Source organism: Mirounga angustirostris, unplaced genomic scaffold, assembly GCF_029215605.1.
Source record: "Mirounga angustirostris isolate CCGP_5_RB_7025 unplaced genomic scaffold, mMirAng1.0.hap1 SCAF_7, whole genome shotgun sequence".
NCBI lineage: Eukaryota > Metazoa > Chordata > Mammalia > Carnivora > Phocidae > Mirounga > Mirounga angustirostris.
Genome location: NW_026991715.1, coordinates 21,552,193 through 21,569,500, shown reverse-complemented (window position 1 = coordinate 21,569,500; position 17,308 = coordinate 21,552,193). Strand labels below are relative to the sequence as shown.

The 17,308-nt window shown below is 39.4% G+C and overlaps 1 long non-coding RNA gene across 17 annotated transcripts in view; it reads left to right on the top strand.

Moving 5' to 3' along the window:
• Positions 1-17,308, top strand: part of LOC123855860 (uncharacterized) — a 456,844-nt gene that overhangs the window by 306,454 nt on the left and 133,082 nt on the right. For 14 of the 17 annotated variants that reach the window (XR_010412982.1, XR_010412973.1, XR_010412969.1 and 11 more), the window contains one exon: positions 14,002-14,086. The exons of the other annotated variants lie outside the window; for them this stretch is intronic. This is a non-coding gene — a long non-coding RNA (uncharacterized LOC123855860). The remainder of the gene's footprint in view (positions 1-14,001; positions 14,087-17,308) is intronic. 17 annotated transcript variants of the gene reach the window in all.

Here is a 17,308-nt window from a genome sequence, read left to right as displayed (position 1 = left end):
AATGTTTTATAACGAAAAAAATGAGTCGAGGCCTGACTTAAATAAAATGCGCCTAAGAGTGTAGAGATCCACCAGAGTGAAATATTCCCACCTGCCAAAGAATTGATGAAAATCCCAATAGCTTTGGGAGGAAATGAGAGTCAGAGAGGAAGCAAGGAAGTCAGGTTCAATGGGAATGAAGAAGCATGACCACAGAAAAAGATATTATTGGTGATATCACAATGTACCCAAATGTCACCAGTTTTTACCAGCTAGCTTAAAAAAAAAAAAAAAAGGATTTTATTTATTCATGAGAGACAGAGAGAGAGACAGAGGCAGAGGGAGAAGCAGGCTCCCCGAGGAGCAGGGAGCCCCATGTGGGGCTCGATCCCAGGACCCTGGGATCATGACCCGAGCCGAAGGCAGACGCTTAACTGACTGAGCCACCCAGGCGCCCCAATCAGCAAGCTTTTTATAAAACTGAAGCCACAGTGGGGCTCTGTCAAATAAATTAAAAAAAAAAAAAAAAAACCCAACAAAAACCTGAAGGTACAGTGACATGAGTAACCCTTGTTCTTGTTGCGTCCTGTTAATGCAAACTTCATGTCCCTTGAAAATACCCTGAACTATTTCTGGGGACCCACAGTTGCCTCCTAGGGACTCACAAACCCATTGGCTAGCCAGTCACCGCTCAGTTCTCATAAATACTCTTAGGACGAAAACGCCCTCAGCCTGGCCCCTGCCTTCTCTAGATGAACTAACTCTGCAAAGCGTGCAGCGCCCTCCTCGTCTGCATGTCCTCTTCATTGTCCCCATGTCAGGTCTTGTGCCTCAGGAATAGAACAAAGTAAGTGTAAGAGAATTGTTTACAAAGTCTCCGTAGATGGCAACACATGTACCTAAATACCCCCGAGGTTCCCCAGCCAGAGCTTCTATAATCAGGGGAGAGATGTCTGCCTCCAGGTCTGGGCTCAGACAGGATGCAGGTCTGCAGAGATGTGAACGAGGGGCTGTCCGGAGGAACCCAAAAGCTGCTGGACCAAGTTGCTTGCTCCGCATCTTGACCGCTTAGCCCGTGACTGATCACAGCTACTTGTAGATTGTTTTTGACCTTATATCTTTCTAGAAATCATGCTTGCAGACCCACTCAGAGGCTGTTTAATTTCCCCATCTCTAACCTCACGAGTCTGTAGCTTCCTGGTCTCTCATTGGTTCTTTACCAACTGTGTTCTCAGCCTAATGTCTAGGCAGCGCTGCTCCCTATTTTTTCTCACTCCCGGGCTCTCACACTTTTTATTTGTTGTTTACTAATTAATTTGTTTCTGACGTAAAGCTGTTCAAGTGTTCCATTAGTTCTTATACTCCTGCTGGGCCCTTTTGAGGGACTAGCTTCATCAGAGCCCAGAGCCAAATGAAAGGTTCTTTTTTATTTTTTAAGATTTTATTTATTTATTTGGGAGAAAGGGAGAGAGAGAGAGAGAGAGAGAGAGAACATGAGTGGTGTGAGGGAGAAGCAGACTCCCCGCCAAGCTGGGAGCCCGATGTGGGACTCAACCCCAGGACTCCGGGAACATGACCCGAGCTGAAGGCAGATGCTTAACTGACTGAGCCACCCAGGTGTCCCCAAATGAAAGGGTCTTTCTGCCCCACCTCAGTCACAGCATCCACTTATTATCAGCGCATCGGGAGTTAGGAATGGAAGATGTCCCAAATGGCCCCTGTTGCCCGTAGACCCTATGGGAATCTTAGAAGTGGACTAATGGAAACTTCTAGGCAGTGTTTTGCGCTTGCTTGTTAGCCCAGACATACCCGCTCTGAACTATGAGCTCTCTGAAGGCAGGGCTTGGGTCTCCTCAATTCTGAATCTCCAGTACCCAGGGGCTAAGTTTGAAATGGTGGGCACTCGAGGTAGAGGATTACCTCATCAAGTGCCACAGCGTCTTAAACATCGTACTGCCTTATGAGGAAGTAAAGATGAATACAATAAATCTGTGGAACAGATTGGCGCAAACCTTAGTGTTCAACCAGCCCATATCAGCATGTGCCTCTGTGTAGTCTCTAGTTCGGCATATGGGCCTTGAGTTATTCACTTTGTTCACACCACGACTTGATTCATTTCCTTCTGCATGTTTTGCAGAGAAAGACAAATGGAATTGGGATCAGTGTGCAGTCCAGAATGGTCCTGCTTCCACATCTGATGTGTTCAAGCCCATTCTCGCCATCATTTGTTTTTGCTAAAATTATCTGTAAGCACGTCTCTTTAAAATCTTGCCATTCCCAACTATTTAGGTGAAAATGGAGGGCAGAAAACAGAGCTTGAACATCCTGAATGTTCCATCAATGGATTACAAAGCTTTGTTACCTCCTAGAAGAATTCGTCTCTTCTCTTAACATGCAAAAATAGTAATCACTGAGTACACGTATATAAGAAAGTGATACCACTTGGAGGGATGGTAAATTTTCATAATCCTTTTATTTTCTAAGATAGGAAGAGACATCTATTCCCAACTATGTCAGGTCCTAAAACGAAAGGGAATAAAACACAATAAATTGCAAGCCAAAGAATCAATTATTAAGGCAGATTAATGCTGCATCCCACAATGTTGTCAGAAAACCCAGATGTGTCATGTTTGAGTTGCATTTTCATTAGGTGCACATACTTGGCTTTGAGCAAAATTATATGAGTCGGATTAATTTTTTATATGGCCCTCCAGCAGCTCAGTGGAGAACCATATGGGAGACATTTGGTTCTCATCAATTCCCTTTTACCCTTCCCTTCCACTCCATTGCTTTAAACTGAACTTTCATTCTCTTTAACTATCTGCACATTTTATTCTGTTCAGAGAGAGGAGCCACTAAAATATTATGACCTCTAAGTGACGGGTGGTGAGACAGGGTCTCTCTCCAAAGCCAGCCCACAGCTGTGCCTTGATAGCTCATGTCCGTGGTCTTGTGGACGCTGTGTAATGGGTCTGTTCTCTTTCATCTCAAGGGGAGGACACTTACAGCATGGTTTGCTTCTCGCTTGTGGTCTATAAGGAAGTGGAAAGATTCCGTTTTCAGCCCTGTTATTATGGTGGTTTTTGCTTCAGCTTGAAATTCACTTTTCAAAGACGGGAGATATTTTATAAGGGGAATGGTTGTAAGGAGATTTTCTGAGATTCAGCTTCAGTGATAACTCTTGAGAGTAATAACAAGGCTTCCCTGTAAAGATTTCAGACACATCAGCATGATTATTTGCTAACCACTCTGCAGGGGAGGGAAGTGGCAAATATCAATGACTTTCTAGAATGAAGGAGCCCGAGACTGGGAAGGTGGGTGATAGAATGCCAGCCAGCATCGGAATCTAGGTTTTCTTACTATTCAAAATCTTTCTCTCTTCATTGTTCAGCCCATCCCTTTTCCTTCCGTTGTAGGCAGAGGAAACACTGAGAGAAAGAGTACAAAAATTCTCCCTCTCTGTGGATTGTGCATTGGGATAGAAATGTGAGGCCAGGGCATCACTTGTAATCATGAGGTCAATTATCATTTGACACAAGAATTTGAAATAACCTGCTGCTAGATGCATAGATGCAGAGTCCTGTGTCAAGTGAATGGAATTTTAATTCCAAACAACATTCAGTTGTTTGAAAAACGATATTATGAGCAAGTGCAAACTTAAAAGACAGCTGCCATTTAAAGTTACTTACAGGGATCATGGAACACTTCATCTAAAACCAATGATGTAATGTATGGGGATTAACATAAGAATAAAAAATAAAAAAAATAAAAAAAAATAAAGTTACTTACAGGGATGCCTGGGTGGCTCAGTCGTTAAGCGTCTGCCTTTCAGCTCAGGTCATGATCCCAGGGTCCTGGGATCGAGCCCCGCGCCCGCTTCTCCCTCTCCCACTCCCCCTGCTTGTGTTCCCTCTCTCGCTGTGTCTCTCTCTGTCAAATAAATAAATAAAATATTAAAAAAAAATAAAGTGACTTACATAACATAGGTAAATTCCATCAAAAAACAGCTTCCCTCTTAATGAACTAAAAGTACTCTATGAGGTTAACTGTCAGTATTTTTATTTCGCATCCCTGCTCAGCATACTAAGTGGCAGGTACTTTCATACAATACATTTAATCCCTTGATGGAATTGGAGGGCAGGGTAGAAAGTTCTTTTCAGTTTTTTTGATAAGTCCCTATCTTGCTCAGGTTTAACATTTATTCATGATGGCACCTCATCCCTTGCCTTCCTGCTTGAATGCCAGAGGTTAAAATTTCTTATGGAAATTCTACTTAACAGAAAGCTTTATTCTGCATAATTACAATCTGGCTCAACCTCAAATCATCCAACATTTATTATAACATTTAAAGGTCTCAGAAAGGGGTGCCTGGGTGGCTCAGTCGTTAAGCATCTGCCTTTGGCTCAGGTCATGATCCCAGGGTCCTGGGATCGATCCCCACATTGGGCTCCCTGCTCGGCGGGAAGCCTGCTTCTCCCTCTCCCACTCCCCCTGCTTGTGTTCCCTCTCTCACTGTGTCTCTCTCTCTGTCAAATAAAATCTTTAAAAAAATAAATAAATAAAAATAAAGTTCTCAGAAATACCTCTGAGATGTTTTTTCCTTTTTCCTTTTTTAACAAATGGAATGATTTTCATAAGTCATATACCCAAGTTTGTCTCTCTCTCTCTCTCTCTCTCTCTGTCTTTCGGTCACAACAGCACTGGGCAACTCTCCTCTGATGAGCTAGGTTCTCATTCATCATTTCTCCTTTAGCCCCGACCTGACCCAAGCCTCTTTCAAACTTATGCTCTCAATGTATCACTTCACTCAAAATTCTTGGGCTGAAGCCTGCATATATTTCACAATCTGCAATGTAGTAATTTATTATTAGTAATTCTACCTCTTGTTTCGATCCATTAAACAGCATGATGTCTGGTCATGCAATTCGGGTAAATGAAAGTTGAACATTTATATAGTTTGAGTTTATAGCAAAGCTAATGTAACTGACATGTTTTGAGTTATGGTTCGGACAATTATGTATTTTTGGTAATATAATTGCTAACTGGCCAGAGTAATCTTAGAGTCTGGAAATATGAGAATATCAATTTAAACTGAAAATATTAAAGGGCCAGGCTATTATTTTTCTCTTATCTAGGTATTCAGGATAAGTGGTTTGATTAAGTATAAATAATATTAAGTTGTTTGAATTTAAGAATGATCTGGAAGGTTGCTGCACCACTAAGATTATGTCTGACACAAATAATTAAGGGTAGTTAGGGAACGTGACTTCCTTTATTAAAACTTTTTTTTTCCCATTCCAACTTCTCTGAGGAAAAAAAAATGCTGTTCTCACCATTTTTTAAAAAACATAATCATTGCTATCCCATCAGTAACACAATTGGTGCCTCAGAACATCAAACGGTAAATCCAAGCATATTAATTACATCATTAAAGTAACATTTGGTACACTGCTGAGATACATTATAATAACAGTAACCTTTCTGTTAGTAGGATTCGCTGCCAGTGTGCAGAAGTTACCTACAATGGGGATATCCCATTCAAGCACCTCCTGGCATAAATCAGTATAGTCAAAACAACAAAGAGTGAGTATTGCCATAAAAATGACATTAAACTCTGTGTGTGTGTGTGTGTGTGTGGACCGCCACAATTTAAAACCCGGATAACTGCTCCAGAGAAAGCAGAGTTGCTTGGTTACATCTGCTGAAAACAATCTGTGCTGCGTATGAGAGCTCGTGTTAGCTCAGTAATTACCGCAACTGAGATAAAGCCTGCGCTAAATGTCACCTGCCGCTGACAAGCCCAGGAAGCCAAGCACCGCTAAATGAGTCAGTTACTCTGAGAGTGTTTAGCTCTCCTTGCAGGCTAAATGCTTTGTCTTGCATAGAAAAAGAAAAAATATATATATATGTTAAAGGAAAAAATTAGACACACATTTATCATGAAAACCTCTCCAAAAATCATCGCTGCCCGCTCATTAGGTTAGAAGTACATTAGATAAGAAGGCCTACAGCTGCAATCAGGTTGCAGGAGAAAGATCAAGGCATTAATGAGAATTTCTGTGAGTCAGGCACAGCCTTCCACGTTCTACCACAAATTGGTCATTAGTCAGTGCAGTGCAATTTCCCACAGTCTAGAAGGACCCCCCCCCCCCCACAAAAGACAGCTGATGTTCATGTTGACAGCCACCAGCCAATAACATCCTGGGATAGTTTGTTGTTACCTACTCGGATACAATGTGTATTTTTAAAAAATCTTATATAGCAGGAGTTTACTGGTGTTTGAGTGCCTATTTCTGACCAAAGCAGAATTAATAATGTTGGTGTGAAGATAGTAGCTTTCCCTCTTGCCTACTTATTTTCTTTTATCGTCCCCTTAAAAATTCATTCTTTCCAGTTAAAATATTATTTTAGCTGTCTTGTAATGTGATGTGATTACCAAAAGACTCACCATACCTCATCGCCTAACACTTTGCAGACACTTATATGAGAACTTCTAGTACCCAGGCAGAGGACCTGGAGTGCAGAAGAGCCCAGACCCGGAGGGAGATCCTATAGCTAGAACAGCTTATTCAGCACCCACGCGGGGACAATGATGCCAGGATGATGATAAGAGGTCTTCATGACCGTCTCTCATTACCTTGGTGAATTTTCCAACTTTTGGGATGGTCTTTCATGAGCTAGGCTAACTACTAGTTGCAAACATGAGTATTTGCAATACTACGATAGTACTGTAGAGGCTGAGATTATCTGAAAATTGACTACATGCAGCCACATCATTATTAGAGAATATTTTCTGATGAGTAGAGAGCCAGAATCAGGGGAGTTGGATGAACTGAATGTTTAATTGCATCGTTTTCACCATTGGGATGATCTTGCCAATGGGATGGGAATATTAGGAATCTGCTGTTTGTAGCTACCAGCATCTTTTTCACATTAAGGATGTGCTTGCCCATGGGATCAGACTCCCATGCAGCCTATTAATAACCTATCATTTATTGAACTCTTACTATGTACCAGTCCCCTGTCCTAGACGATTTCCATGCTCTGGCTTATTTATTCATCACAAAGTTCTGTGAAAAGAAATACAGTGATTATCCTCTTTTTACAATTAAACTCACCCAAGGTCACACAATTCAAGCAGCATTTATTTTTGTGTTTTACTGACGCTGTATTAATTGACCCACACGGGAACTACCCATTTTAGACAGATTGAAAAATTATTATCACAATGTAATAAATGGAAGTAAATCATGGTTTAAACTTTAAATATCATTTTCTGCAGTTCAGAGCAAGGGTGCTCAAACTGTACCCCAAGGCCAAATACCACCTGCCTCCTGTTTTTTCACATGACCTTCAAGCTACGAGTGGCTTTTACATTTTTAAATGGCTGCAAAAAAGTACTAGTATTACTTTGTGACCCATGAAAATTATTGGAAATTCAAATTTTGGTGTCTATTAATAAAGTTTTACTGAAACACAGTTACATTTATTTAGGTGTGGTATATGTATGCTCTTTTTGTGCTACAATGGCAGAATTTAGTAGAATTTAGTAAATGTGACAGAAACCATATGATCCACAAAACCTAAGTCAACTATCTGGCTCTTTACAGAAAATACATTCCAACCCCAGATTTAGAGAGATAATGTATTCCAAACCTTTTATCACAGTTTGTCTGTTGGGCTTGACGCTGGTGAGCTTAAACTTCAAGTCTCATTGCACATGAGGATAGTTTATTAACTTTTTATTTCTACTAAATCAAGAAAGCTTAAAGTAAAGAATGGCGTTGAAATGGTAGCGAGTGTTTGGTAGTTACAGCAGACGGTTATGAATATTTGGATCAAATGTGGACACAGGAATGATAAAGCGAGTTCTTACTGAAAACAGCTTTCAGAATTCACTCGGATGCTCCCATGGCAAATCTTTCTCTGTGGAAACCCAGTGGGTGGACCCCTTCTTTCAGTTTCTGTTGCATTCAGCTCCGCAATGTGTTTCATTACATCCCATGTTGTCATTTGGATATGGTTTTTAAAATTTGGTCCAAAATTTATCATAAATTTATTTCTTCAATGAATAAAAAAAATAATCAAATGGGAAATGTCAGATTCCTGGGGGATAAAGCCATTTGCAGCCTTGTTGGTCTTGGTAAAAAAAAAAAAAAAATCCTGACATCTTATCAGGGATATTAAATATTATGCAATTTTTGTCCTGAAAGATAGTTGATAGATTGTTGAGATCTGCTGCTTGAGTTAACGGCTTAACATGATAGAAATGGTCTTTAATTGACAGTGTCAATTATAAGAAGAAATATTATCACATCCCATATTTCGAAGATTCATGTGAGACTCTTTCCCTCAACTGTTAGGGAAAAGTTGACTCAGCTTCACTGGGAAAATTAATCTTGTATACATGGCTCATTTCTTTACACGTATAAAAGCAGATGACCTTGGTGACTGCAGTGTAACTATTAAAAAATTTTGCTATTTTCTTCAGCAATTAAATCAACAGGAAAACCTTTAAAATTTAATGTTATTTTTAATTCTGTAAGCCGGAAGTGAATATATTATCATTTTAAGAATATTAAAGCATCAGAAATAAATTGAAAGCACTTCTTAACTATCATACATAATTCCATTGTCCTCCCTTGAAGCAATCGTTCCATCAACTCAATAAATAGTTTCTCAACATCTTATATGAACTGATACATGGAAATATGGCTTTTGTGTAATATATGGTTTCAGTATCAATATTTTAATACTATATGAATTCCTTTGCAGTTTGCCTTTTTCACACAATAGCTTATCTGCTACTGTTTAGTGTTACCAAGCATATTTAGTAATTTTGTTGAAGAAAGCATTGAGATTGCTTTCATTTTTTTTTTTGCTATTACAAAACATTGCTGTAATAAATAACTTTGTTTATATTCCTTTGTGCATATAAATCAGTGTTTCACTAGATCTGATACCACAAAGTAGGTTTTCTTTTTTTTTTTTTTTTAAGATTTTATTTATTTATTTGAGAGCGAGCGAGAGAGAAACAGCATGAGAGGGGAGAGGGTCAGAGGGAGAAGCAGGCTCCCCAGTGAGCAAGGAGCCCGATGTGGGACTCGATCCCGGGACTCCAGGATCATGACCTGAGCCGAAGGCAGTCGCTTAACCGACTGAGCCACCCAGGCGCCCCACAAAGTAGGTTTTCTGGAGGTTTACACATTTTACGTTCAATAGACACTCTCAAATTGGTCTTCATACTGCTGCCTATACTTATAATAGTGTGAGGGTGATGTGAGGGTCCCCATTACCCACATCCTTAACAACATTTTAATTTTTGCAAAGTAGTAGGTGAGAAATGGTATCCTGTTGTTATCTTATTTTGTTTTTAAGGAGATGAAGCATCTTTCATATGCTCTATTAATCATTTGACTTTTTTCTCTCTTTGAATTGCCTGCTCATAAGCTTTTCCCATTTGCCTTCTGGGTTCATTGTTCTTTATGTCTGCACTTTATATATTTTCAATATTTTGGATGGAAAATCTTGTTTTCCCGGGCCAGCCCTTCCCTTAACATGAATGGCGGTGTCTTGCATCAAAAAGTTTTAATTTGGTTATCAAATATTTCAGTCTTTTTACATTTGTTTTTGCTATGCTTGTTTAAGAACTTCCTAAGACATGTAAAAATATATTTATTTTTTCTATATCATTTTACAATGTTTTATTTAAGTAGAATTTATTTTTATAAATGGTGTGAGATAGGGATCTTTTCCCAAATTGTCAGCAGATTGCCCCCAAAATTTATCAAGTATTTATTCTTTCCCATTGATTTGAAATAATACTCTTCTTAGACCTTATATTTCCGTATGTACAAAAGAATTTCAGGACTTGTATTCTGTTCCATTCATTTGCTTGCTATTAACTTTATATTTTTGGCTAATATGATACTATTTTAATTTCTATACCTTTATAATTACTTTTAGTATTTGGTAGTGTGATTCCCTTGCCACCATTTTATTTTTCAAAATTATCCTGGTAATTCTTCCACATGTCTTTGTATAATTACAGAATTAGCTTACTAAGGTCAATGGAAAAAAAACTGAAAAAAATTATTGTGCTTTATTTGGATTTAATGATAAAATTTCATAAGAATTTAGGGATTTTTATTCTGGTGATTTTCCCTTCTAAGGGCATGATATATCTCACCATTTATTCAGATCTTATTTTATGTCATTCAGTAAAATGTTGTGGTTTTTTTTCTCACAAAAGATCTCTATATTTTATGTTATATTTATTTATTTATTTATTTATTTATTATTATTTTTAAAGATTTTATTTATTTATTTGAGAGAGAGAATGAGAGAGAGAGAGAGAGCACATGAGAGGGGGGAGGGTCAGAAGGAGAAGCAGACTCCCCGCCGAGCAGGGAGCCCGATGCGGGACTCGATCCAGGGACTCCGGGATCATGACCTGAGCCGAAGGCAGTCGCTTAACCAACTGAGCCACCCAGGCGCCCCTGTTATATTTATTTAAACATATTTTAGTTTTTCACTGTATACGGGACAAGGTAGTACCTAATTTATTTTGTTTCTGCTTATTGTGTAAGTACAAATTTGCCTTCTCATGGCAAGACAATGTCCATATACCTTGTATTTAAGGGATGATCCTTTTCAGCCACAGAAGAGGACATGGGGTGGGCTTATCAAATTGGATGCTCCCACCCAGGACTTTTGTCTCCTAAGAGAACAATTCAAATATTTAAGGAAAGTTGAGGAGTTCATAAAGGGAGCACGAAGTTCAAGCAGCTGTGGTGGCGTGTGTCAAGTGGTGGTTCAACCAGAGGCATAGCTGTGATTATTCTGTGTGTCACCTTGGCTGTGTCCCACCAGCTAGCCTTCCTGAGACACTGGCCTGCCTGCCATCTAAGCCTGTGTTTTCCGGGCATCTCACTGATCCCACGACCTACCCGTTCCCTTATAACAAATTCCTTTTCTATTTAAATTCACCAGAGTTTGTTGTCTCTCTTGCACTTAAGAACACGGAATGGATAGATTTTGGCACAAAAGAGTGGGTTTCAGGTGAAATTCCCTCAGGAAAATAAGGCCGTAGGGAATCCGGGATGGGTCATCCATTCTGGGTTTGGTACAGGTCGTGAAAATCCCATTAACATCCAGTGGTGATACTCTGGAAGCTCACTCCCAGCAGTGGCCAGGAAGTTAATTAAATTATCATCAGCAGTCATCTTGAGAGAAGTGCTTACTGAGGTCAAGGTTTGGAGGGATCGTGGTATTTTGCCATATTGCCCTATAAATGGCAATAGCTACTTCCAATAAGGCTGCACAGCTTAAAGTAAGAATAACCAAACTCACATCCAGAAGTTCTTGTCACAGGGATACACTGAAAACAAGGGATTTACCATGACTCTGTCAATAGGAGCTTTTGATCTGTTAGTTACAGAGCTAAGGTGACTAAACTGAAGCTAAAAATTTGATGTAGCATATTGCTGAAATATATTGTTATTTGAATCACAGCTTCACCAAGTCACTTTTGTGAATGTTAGAGTATTCATTAGGTAAGAGTAGTCCTCAGCCATTTAGATGGGGACCAATTAGAGTAACTGAAGGACTCTCATCCCCCACTGAGCCTTTTTTGATCACTTCAGCACATCTCTCCCCCTGTTTGATGAAAGATATCCTCTCTTGCTTGAAGATATTACACCTCCCTCATCTATGGGAGCTGCCTCGCAAAAGGAGGACAGTTCAGTTCTCCATGTGCCTCCTTCCCTCTGAACAACCATTAGGTACAATCAAATCCTAACAGGACCTATGGGTCCAACTATAAAATCAAATCTGGGGAGAAGTGAGAAACTAACAATCGTACAACTCTGGTAATGTATAGGAACAAAAATCTAAGGAATCTATGGGGAAATGAATTCTGAAGTTTCATATCCAAAAAGAAAGAGACATTTTAAAATGCTCGGGCTGAATTTAGCCATGTGTATACACCTACCAGAGTTGTGACTGGATAGGTAGCTCAAGGAGCCATTTGCTCCTCTGGCTGATGGAACACTGGGGCCCCACTCTAAGGGAAATCGTCAGAAATTAATTTTTGTAAAATAAAATATTAAAAACCATAAATCATTTTATTTAGCTATGGTTAAAATTCTAAAGCTTTTTTTTTTTTTTTTTTTTTTTTTTTATTTGAGAGAGGGAGAGAGAGAGAAACAGCATGAGGGGGGATAGGGTCAGAGGGAGAAGCAGGCTCCTCGCTGAGCCGGGAGCCCGATGTGGGACTCTATCCCAGGACTCCGGGATCATGACCTGAGCCGAAGGCAGTTGCTTAACCAGCTGAGCCACCCAGGCGCCCCGCTATGGTTAAAATTCTAATTGGAAACTTCGACCACACATTTCAAGGATACTTAATGAAAAACATGTAGTGATGGCATTGACGCAGGTGCTTTTGAGAATGGAAAAGTCGTTACTTTTGGTGAGGGAGAAATTTAGAGATTGCTTACCAACCATTCATTATAAAGCTTGAGTTAAATTCACACTTAATCTGTTTCTAGTCATCATGAAGTTGAATTTCTATACTTGTTTACTAAAAAGAGCAAAATGATTTTCCTATAATATTTGGAAACTGGTGGAATGGTTGCTTTCCCAGGACTGCTAACTTATTAATTTATAAATATCTTACATTTGTTATGGAAAACTACATTTGTTAAAATGTGTGTTGTAAAGAATTATGGTTTTTTCACTTCTCTACTAGAAGTGAAAAAGATTTAATCTACTAGAGTAGATTAAATTTGCTCATTAACTTTGTGAAAATTAACCTGCTAAATATGACTTCCCTACCTGTGATCATTAATTGAACTAATACGTACTGATAATGCATTCTTTTATTTTTGAAAATAAAATTGATACATGACTAATAGTTTAGCTTTATAACACCATATAAGATTTTGTTCTTCTACTTTGATATGTTGTGGAAGAAAGAATTACTGGTGTGGATTTATCATTGCTCATTGCTGAGTGGGCCTTGCAGCATTTCCTGCATGAGAGCCTTGATAAGTATGTAGATAATGACAGCACCAGCATCTTTATGAAGAGCTTTGTTGGCTCTTCGCTCTACTATGGGAATGCTGGCGGGAACACTGCAGTTTAAATGGGCTCTGTGATTTTGATGGAAAGTAAATACCCAGGGGACGGCAAAGGCCAAGAAGCAATTTAGTTAATAGGTAAGTTAATAGCTTGACTATTAAAAGCAAAGAGAGCTAGTCACCGTAATAGACAGCAAAACCAATCTGGTAAACTAAATAATCTAAGCCACATGAATCTTTAGTAGTACTTAATTGATCATGGGAAATCTAGATGAATACAAACTAACAAACAATATCGTAACCACCAGAGCCTACTCTTTTGGATTGATTCTATCTCCAGGAGATCCAGTTGGATCCCAAACTCATCTTGTGGATAGTTCTCTCATTTCTGAGTACAGAGCAGGAATCACGACTGCAGCAGATGCTTCTTGTGACTTCTTCTTTTTTTTTTTTTTTTTAAGATTTTATTTATTTGACAGAGAGAGACACAGCGAGAGAGGGAACACAAGCAGGGGGAGTGGGAGAGGGAGAGGGAGAAGCAGGCTTCCCGACAAGCAGGGAGCCTGATGCGGGGCTCGATCCCAGGGCCCTGGGATCATGACCTGAGCCGAAGGCAGACGCTTAATGACTGAGCCACCCAGGTGCCCCGCTTCTTGTGACTTCTGTCACATTCTCTCAGTGTACCCTGTATTTCTTAAAATATTATTTTTTCCCGTGTCTCATCTCTACTTAGGAGAAAAGGTGAGATCTGGTATTACTGGTCATTGGGTGAGATCGAACAGATGATTGAAAGGGTTGGCCTTTTCTAGAGCTTATAAAGTTAAAAAGAGACAGAGAGAGAGAGAGAGAGAGAAGGTGGTGGACCATGTGGACACAAATGCGGGGAGCCGAGAGAACTTGCAGTAGTTCACTTCTGATTGCTTCTTTTCTCTCACTGAAATAGGAAGCAAGTTCATCAGCTGAGAGAGAGGAAGAGGGAAGAGCGTTTCAAAATTTGAGTACAGGGGAGACTGCATGGAATCATCTAGGTGAGCAGGAGAGTAAATGGTCTGGGGAAATAGAGTAAAATTGCCGAATAGCATTATGGGCGCACTTAGAGCGATGACAAATTCAAGTAAGTACAGTCAGCATGGTTCCATTAGTGATGTGTGAGGGTGTGTGAGCCTGTGTATGTATGTGTGTGTCTGTCTGTTCTCAACTTCTTATCTCACTCACCTACTTAGGTACAAGCGTAAAGTGGGCAGAAAATGGAACTTAACTAAGGTTGAGTGTAATTCAACTAAGATGAAACTAAGGTTTTGGTTTCACCAAGGGAATAAGAAAAAGGGTGCGTGAAACCAGAGTGGGCATATGTAGTGGAGGGATTTTAATGACCTACTAGGGTAAGCCGCATATGTTGAGAAATGAGGACGTGCAGGAGTGAGGGAAAAGGAAAAATTTAGAAGGAAAGAACTGTGAGCAGGAATGGGGAGAAAGAATTGTTGTGCTTGGTGTAATAATATGTGAGACTTGAAAAGATCGGAAAGGTTAGAGATTGGGAAGACTGAAATTAAGATTTGGGAGGAGGGGGGTTAGTGTTTGGTAATGACAAGATTTAGGGTGGTCTCGTGGGAATGAAGAATCAAGGTAGGCTGTAGGGCAATATCATCAAAGGAGAAGAAATAAAAAATGAAGAGTTTGGGGATTGAAAGAATCATCTATTTGCCTGTCACAAACACCAGTAATTATGACCATGACCAAGGTGACTATAATTTATTGACCAAATGGGAACACTTTTAAGAGTAAAATGTGGGTCTATTTAAAATTACTAAAGGACAACAAGTGAAATTGGGACCATAATGGCTTAAGAGGTAGTAATGGAGGGAGTGCCAGTGAGCAGTAGATAAAATCTTCAGGGGACAGAAAGAGTGACCTTGGGGTTATCAGAAGAATGAGGGGCAGTGGATAGTCTGATGGGATGGGTTTTAAGCTGGTGTTGCCTGTTATCGATGTGAACAATATTAAAGTGTCTGATGAGTATAATGGTGGAAAGAATTTGGTGTTGAGGTGAGGAAGGAGTTTGGCAGGACTGTCCCAAAGCCTGAGGTTCCCATTTAACTATTGATCACAAGGTGTGGAATCTGAGAAGATGCAGGGCACACTCTCTACCCTCTTGCCCTTCCAAGAGTAGCCTGCATCCGCTAACCATTATCATCTTGTCCTAGACTAGATACTTCAAAGGGTCACTGGAAAAATATACCAAACATAAGGAGAAAGAGACAGGAGGAGGAATGATTTAATGTGTAGACCACATAAAAATGAAATGAGAATAATCTTTCCTGCGTCAAGGACTTGCCCTAAGGTTGTAACCTGCTGTGGTTTAAGGGTTTGTTTGTTTGTTTGTTTACCTTTCTGCATAGTTCAGATGTATTTCAAAAAAGGTTAAAAGGTATTCATTTAACTGCCCGTGTGGATGCTCAGGCAGGAATTAGAAAAATACTGCAAAATTGAATGGAAGAATGTGGTTTGTTAATAGTTCATCTTCAAGACTCAAATGAAGACTTGAAAAGAAAATGAAAATGGGCAAAAATAATAGACAAAAGACATATCTCACCACGTTGGTTTTATATAACTTGTAATAATCAGCTTTCAGGAACAGAAGATAGCACATGGCTGGCTTCCTTTGTGTCTCTGTCATTAACCACGCGCAAGTACTGGGGCAGGTGAAATTCCAGTTGCATTGTGGGAAGTGCCTTGTTGTCTTGAACAACGGCCTAGGTGATGTTATTATCTTACTCAGAAGGAGACCTCATTCTTCTCAGAGAGAGAAAAAAAACAAAACTTAGTGCTGATAATATACCGGCAATCCTGAAGCAAACTCTTTTCAATATGTAAATAAGTGCAAATCATTCACTCTTTGTCACTGTTTCTCTGTCTTTCATACCACCTCATGAGGTTCCAGATGTACATTTAGCTACTGAAATTACTTGGGCTACAAATAAGTGTACTTGAAAAAAACCAAAAAAACAACAAACCCCTGCATCTGTGAAAAGCAGCTCCAACTAGAATATAAATACATTTATTTAAATTTAAAATCCATTCCAGGTTTTGAAAAGCTTCAAGTTTGGTTACCTTTTGCTCTGTGACAGCATCTTTATGTTCAAGTCAAATGAAGGCATTGTTCTCTTTTGTCCTTCTGTTTTGAGGGGTAAAGCAGGTAAAGAAATGAGGGGTTGAGAGATGATGTATAAGACTTTTTTTCTGGGAGCGTATTTAACTACTTAGTACGTGATGTGATAAACACACATCAAAGGTCATTGTGAAACCCTCCTCCCCCTCTCCTTTGCCTGGATAACCCCTAATTACCCTTCAAACCTCAGGTAGTTGTCATTTCTTCTGGAAGTACTCTCGAAGTCCTGGGAGTAGATGCTTTGCATGTCATAACCCTTCATATTTTCCCCATTCACAGCACTCATCACATTATATTGAAATTACAGTCCTAATTCATTTTTATATAAGCAGTGCTATCCGTTATATGTGCCTATAAGGAATGCTCCATAAACGTTGGTTTAATTAAAATGTAGAGAAAAGTGCTTCCGCTCTTTCTCCTATTGTCTGTATATAGGCCCTCTTTGTCTCATATAGCAGTTACATATCACAATGGCGTTTTTGGAACTGAAAATCCTAGTGAATCTTCCAGAAGTGTTCTGCTTATAATCAGGAGGTAGGTTAACTCTTCAGAAAACAATAAAAGTCCGTAATATGCTTGTGCTAACATGCAAATCTACCCTGGGCAAAACAATGAGGAAGCAGAAAGTTTAAAAAAAAAAACCTTTCATTTCATCATGAGAACCCCCTGGAACGGTGTTTCCTTCTCTTTACTAAGGGTCCGTTATGTCCATGTTGTTCCCTAGATTCTGATGAAGGCCAGAACACTCTTCTCTTCTTCCTCCATCAAAACTTGTTTTTACTGCAGAACATTTGGAAAGGATGAAGGAAAAAAAAATCTGTCTAAAATGTCATTCACTGATACCAAGTATGGGATGTGGCATATTTGTCTTTTCATGAAGGCTTTTGACAAAACTCAGCTCTGGATAAACCAGTCTTCTTTTTCTGTGTTTACACTTGAACAAGAAGGTAGAACGTAGGAACCACCAAAGTAAAGTAGATGGTTTTTTACTCATTACCCACAGCCTCATATGGGTCTTCAAATTTCCTGGATTTTTTTTTTTTTTTCCCAGATTCTGTAGAGCACAGAGCTTGAGGCAAGG